General features: G+C 31.4%; 1 long non-coding RNA gene across 1 annotated transcript; it reads right to left on the bottom strand.

Moving 5' to 3' along the window:
* Positions 1-2,694: 2,694 nt before the first annotated feature.
* On the bottom strand, positions 2,695-5,768 carry LOC148308867 (uncharacterized). The gene is made up of 3 exons (XR_015837627.1): positions 5,761-5,768; positions 4,530-4,697; positions 2,695-2,811 (listed from the first exon to the last, which is right to left on the bottom strand). It is a non-coding gene; the product is annotated as an uncharacterized LOC148308867 (long non-coding RNA).
* Positions 5,769-6,133: the final 365 nt, after the last annotated feature.

Below are 6,133 nucleotides of genomic sequence, written 5' to 3'. Positions count from 1 at the left end.
GCTTTATGCAAATCTACAAATTATCAAATCCCACAGCTTTTTCATCTTTCCATTTTTCAATTTTGGTTGTATTGTTATAAGGTCAAATATAAAGAAGATTTGTGAGGACTAGTCTGTATCCACGCTTATGTTTGAATTTAGTTTATATTTTGCATCATAGTGTTATTTAGTTGGTGATCAAGGACGACATTTAGCTCGCAAGGTGAAGACGATGCGCAAACGTATGTAGATCGGAAGGTTACACGTAGGTATCAAGTACCTACGAGAATGCACTTTCCACGATCAGTGGATATCTGTCGAGATGCGGTTTGCCTTCCCACAGTAGACTATACTTTCGCAATGAATTGCTCCATTGGCGTAAAACCAATAACAAGTATTTTGAAATAGATTTATATTATCCACTGACACTTCGTGATGGAATTGCATTTTTAATTTATTATTAGATTAAAACCAATATTTTTAGCTTTTCCACTTTTTTATTTGACCAGCGACCGGGTTTCGTCGTTACCGACATCATTACCGTTTCGTCGTTACCGACGTCGTTACCGACATCGTTACCAGTCTGATGATGTCGGTAACGACGAAACCCGGTCGCTGGTCAAATAAAAAAGTGGAAAAGCTAAAAATATATGTTTTAATCTAATAATAAATTAAAGTATTTTGAAGCATATTCAAGCATTTTGTTTATTTTTTTTTTTATAAATAGCGTCATTCGAGTTTCGTGGCAATTACTCTTTTATCAACCTTAAGTTGCATAATTAAAGTAAATTCGAAATTGCTTCGGTTGCTCATCAGTCTATTTGGTTCTTACAAATTTATTTACAATAATAATAACGATTATGAACTCTGCAATTTTTAATATCTCTCATCGACCATACACGCAGAAACATAAATAAAATACATTAAATAAGTGAAAATAAAAAAAGAACATTGAAATGCACATACTAATCAAGCATTTTGTTGTTTAAAAACTCCATGTTTCATAACCGTACTTTCTCCATAAATAGTTGAGAACTTCTGCCATTAATAGCGCATAGCCTCGGTCAAAATATCAACGCAGTGTGTGTGTGTGTGTGTGTGTGTGTGTGTGTACACACACAGTGTGAGTGATTATGGAAGGATCATTATATTGATAAATTTTAAAAAATCATGATATTTCAATATATGATATTTTATTAAGTATAATGCAAGGTTCCAAATAAAAATAATAATACATACGTAACAATCCAAATTTCAAATGTCTTAACACTTTTGGACACAAATAAATTATTAATAATATAAAAATAGAATTGGTTATGTAGGTGAGATACCAGAGTAATTATTACCCCGTACAGATTTTAATTTAGCATTTTATGTAGGAAATATAAATATATATATATATATATATATATATATATATATATATATATATATATATATATATATATATATATATATATATATATATATACATATATATATATATATATATATATATATATATATATATATATATATATATATATATATATATATATATATATATATATATATATATATATATATATATATATATATATATATATATATATTCCCATTTTTATTGTTTTACTGATGGTGTCGGTAACGACAAAACACAATCACTGGTCAAATAAAATAAAAGTGGAAAAGGCTATATAGCTGATTTGTTTGTTCATGTACAAACAGTATTGAATTATTTTACAGATGACATTCATAATTATGGAAAATATGTGTCAATTGCATGGTCCTAAATCGTCATTCTTTGATCTCTCGGAATGTTAGTAAGCATTAAATAGTTGCTTTTTTTTAAAAATAAAAGTACAGCGAAACGGCAAGGTTTCATCCATCGTGGAGCATTATACTTGTATTAGATCTCAAAATAATTCATTTTCAGCAAAGGCCATGCAAAATTGTTTTGTACGGGCTTTGGTATTAATATGTTCAGCCGCAAATCTCGCCAGGATCCCGCAATATTAACGCTAATGGGATCTCACGTGAAATGAAATGAAGCGGACGCGGATGATGCGAGGTTGCGAGATATTGCTCTATGAGATCTATAGATATCCCAAGTTCTCGCGCATCAGTCTGATAATGTATTCATTGTTCTAGAGATATCGTCATCAATATTATCGATGCTACCAGGTCAGGAACAGGTCCAAGTGGAAGGATTGCACACCTCTGATGCCTGCTCTAAAATAAATAAGTGGACCTACTTTTAATTTTATTTGTGCAATAATACGTAAATATGATAAAACATCGCATTTAAATGACACAAGACCAAATTTGCAATTATATCGCAACAAGTAAAATTTAATTATATAACAAAAGAGTCGCATTTGTCGGAATATTGGTGTTTAATAAAGGGTACCAATACATTCAGAATTTATATAATAAGCATAACTTTACCAGACAGATTAAAATCATATCTTAAGTTACCACAGTCTATTCTCGTTCATTTTTAAAGTCAAATACATATTTTAATAAATGCACTGCTAGAAGAATTAATATTATCGAACTGTTTCGACTCTTTAATCAATAATTATTGAATTTGACGAAATTCATTCGGTTAAATAGAGCACAAATGCGACATGTATCAAATATTGTAAAACAACATAAAACGTTTAATTTTGCACAACGTTTCTACTCCTAAAATAAATGAGAATTAATAGTATGTATTTACAAAATAATGTTGTAGTTGAACGATTGAATACTTATTATGGGTAGAGATTATTACTAGTCTTCATTATTGATCCAACTTAATCGAAACTTGTAAAGTCGTCATCGAAAGTATGTTGTCGGTGTTTTTGAGATCTGAAAATAAAGTACATTTTAGAATTAGATTGGGATGAAGACGAGTTCGGGTAAGTAATAACTGATGTCGGTACACGCACTCTCTACAAGTAAAGTAAACATTAGCATCTATTACAGACGCACCAAAGGGATTCATTGATTTATAATAATAAAGTTCCAGCTTGACAAAATGGTGGGTGCAATACTTAGTCAGCCATATATGTTTGTTATTATAATTATTGAAGATAAGGTAAAATGGACTTTTCGGGCATTTACAGGGCTTACGACATGATGGTGGCTTTATGATGGTACCCTTCACAATTTTTCCTACTTTTATTCGCTCCCCATTAATTGTTTTATCACCGAGAGACGTATCAATATATGTCTTGTTAACAATCTTCTTCAATTGGGGATAAATCCAGTAATTGTGTACAGTGTTGTGAACATTTAGGAGCACAAAATGAATTTACTCTTTGCCTACTAAAAATAATTACTCTAAAATATGATATTGTAAAGTGTACTTCCATGCGTGTGATTATTACGCTTAATGCCAAATTAACTTGGATTAACTTAGCATTACCTAATCCTGTTGAGAAATGTTCGAAAACTGACAAAAATAAATTGGAATTTGCAGTTTACCCATGTATACCTAGGTCATCCCAACACTGGCAAGGTAATGTTAGGTTAGGTTAGGTTTTTAAAATTTACACTACAATATGTTTGATACTTTTTTTATGATTTTTTTATAACAAAACCTATGTAAATATTCAAATATTTTGTTTAAATGTTCCTTTGCCCTGACTCGGTATTAAATTGTCTTTATATTAAACTGATCTCTCAGACTAAAAATATGACACCTTTTACACTGTCCCTTTATTATCCTGGTGCCTATGTTCAAATCAATACTTCGAGTGAATAATGGTAAAAATAAGTTCTAATATATGTATATTTTTTCACCATGGTCACCCTATGAGAGTTTGGAACGTTTTTCGGGCGACAACTATACTTACACATCATTACGAATTTAATTATTTTGTCGTCTTTAAATAGTAATAAAACTTTATTCTGTTAGTAATTTGGTTTTTCTAACATTATCCAATCAACATTGGGTAGACATAGGTGTACACGGGTAAACTGCGAATTCAATTTTATTTTTGTTAGTTTTCGAAGTTTGCCCAGCAGAATCGAGTAATGCTAAGTGAGTTAAGTAAGTTAACCGGGATAAACCTAGGTTTACTTCATATTCTAGCATTACGGCTGTCCAAGCTCAAAACACAGTAAGGGACATTTTTTTGTAGTACGTTTTTATTGCATTTTTGGACTAAGTAGATTCTACTTAGTCCAAAAATGCAAAAAAAACGTGCTACAAAAAATTCCCTTACTGTGTTTTAAGTTTGGACAGCCGATTACCCGTAACATATATTTGGAACGAAGATTTAATTCGCGTATACTAAATAAATTATATACTCCGTAATTTCAGTTAATAATGGAATTTACCGACATAATATTACATACACTTATAACTTGAAATCGAACAGCAAAACGTGACTCGTGCTTCCTGTTCGCGTAAAGCATTTGCCATATTTGAATAATAGTACCTAATATCAACTTTTATCCTGCTGATTCCAAACAGATATTATTCTTGTGGTTCCATAATATTTAGGATACGTTTGATTTTTTAAGATCTAGTTGACTAATTGTATGTATTAAGGAGACACTGCGAGCAGTTGAGTGCGTACTTTTGGTGTTGCTCCTGATAGGTCGAGGGCGCCTCGGGCCACTTGCTGCCGGGGCGGTCGGCGTGCAGCGGGACGGGGATGGGAACCGGAACCGGAACCTTCTTGATCAGCGTCCGAGTGTGGTGACGGGTGTGCTTGATCACCGGCACGTGGATGCGAACGTAGTTGCTGCCGATGACAAATCACGTTTTATTGTACCAAATCCCAACAACGGCGCTTAAATTTATACAAGCACACTTAGCGTTGTTTTTGTTGATAAAGATGTTCACCTTTTTAAGTACAAACATTTTCCGATTATATTTTTTAAAATAAATATTAATGCTTAAATCCGTACATCGGAATACGATTGACATCTGAGCTGATAATAATTGAAGTAACATAACTGTACTTAATGTTGATGCAGCGTCAATTAAATAGCGGCTATACTTTTTTATTCCGATATTTTTGCTGTCATATTTTACCTTTTTTTTTATTTTATACTTTGTACGTGCTCTCAACGTTTTGCTTAATCTTATCACTTTGTTTATATGCTAAATTTGTTATACTTCCACAGAGTGGATTTCGTAAGAAACTATTAATATATGTAGGTGAGTAGAAGTACGGTTTAACACTACCCGATGTCAAATCACAACATAACAATTGTCAAATCATAATAAATATATGTATACTGTAATGACATGTGCAAGCAAAACGTACTTATTTATTTCTAAACAACACATGGTTAATTGTATCGAAACAAAAAGATACTCACTGTTCAAAGCTCTGTGGTGAAGCGGAGGTAGAGAGAATACTCGTTGCCAGAAACGTCATGGTAAATATTATAACCTATACAATAATAACATTTTTTTAAAGTCATAATTTGACGACTTGTAAAGTAAAAATATTAAGTTGTATTAATACTATTATAAATAATAAGAACATGTGAAACGAATGATGATTTTTATAATACAATTTTACTTTGTTTGTAATGTTTTTTATATAAATTAAAATTCACTCGATTTACATAATATTCAACGAAATATTTATGTATAATTAATAAAAAATTACCACTATAAGAAATATTTAACTAGAGAATATTATTATTGGTTAATGACTGTCAAACAATTAAAGTGTATATCTGTAGGAAAGACTGCGTTTCGACTCCTACATACTTTTAAGATAAGATCTGGTGATGTTTTATGTGTCTACAGCCTCAATTTTTTCTATTTAAACATTTTTTCACAACAATTACATTACCATGTTATAGTCACGCGTTTTTTCTTATGGCAGCTACAAACGGAGCTGGAATGCATATAGCGGCTGTAATTGTTTTCTGTATTGTCTGTGGTCATCACGTTCACGTATGAATTTTGGGATGACGAGGACTGCTAAATGGTTAACACCGCTCTTTCACATTTATGACACGAACGTCAACACTAAATCAACCCGGAGTGTGAAAATACTTACGTGAACGTGATACACCAGAGACAATACACAAAAAAATTACAGCCCCCATGTGCTGTAGCCGCCATTAAATTCTGAAGGATACGTGATATTTTTTTATTTCGTACCAATCATATATTTATAATAATATAACATATAATGAATTATAATCGGTATTTTTT

This window comes from Brachycentrus maculatus, unplaced genomic scaffold (genome assembly GCF_059751285.1).
Source record: "Brachycentrus maculatus isolate JH-2025_06_01 unplaced genomic scaffold, ASM5975128v1 h1tg000144l, whole genome shotgun sequence".
Lineage (NCBI taxonomy): Eukaryota > Metazoa > Arthropoda > Insecta > Trichoptera > Brachycentridae > Brachycentrus > Brachycentrus maculatus.
This window is presented reverse-complemented; position numbering and strand designations above follow the sequence as displayed.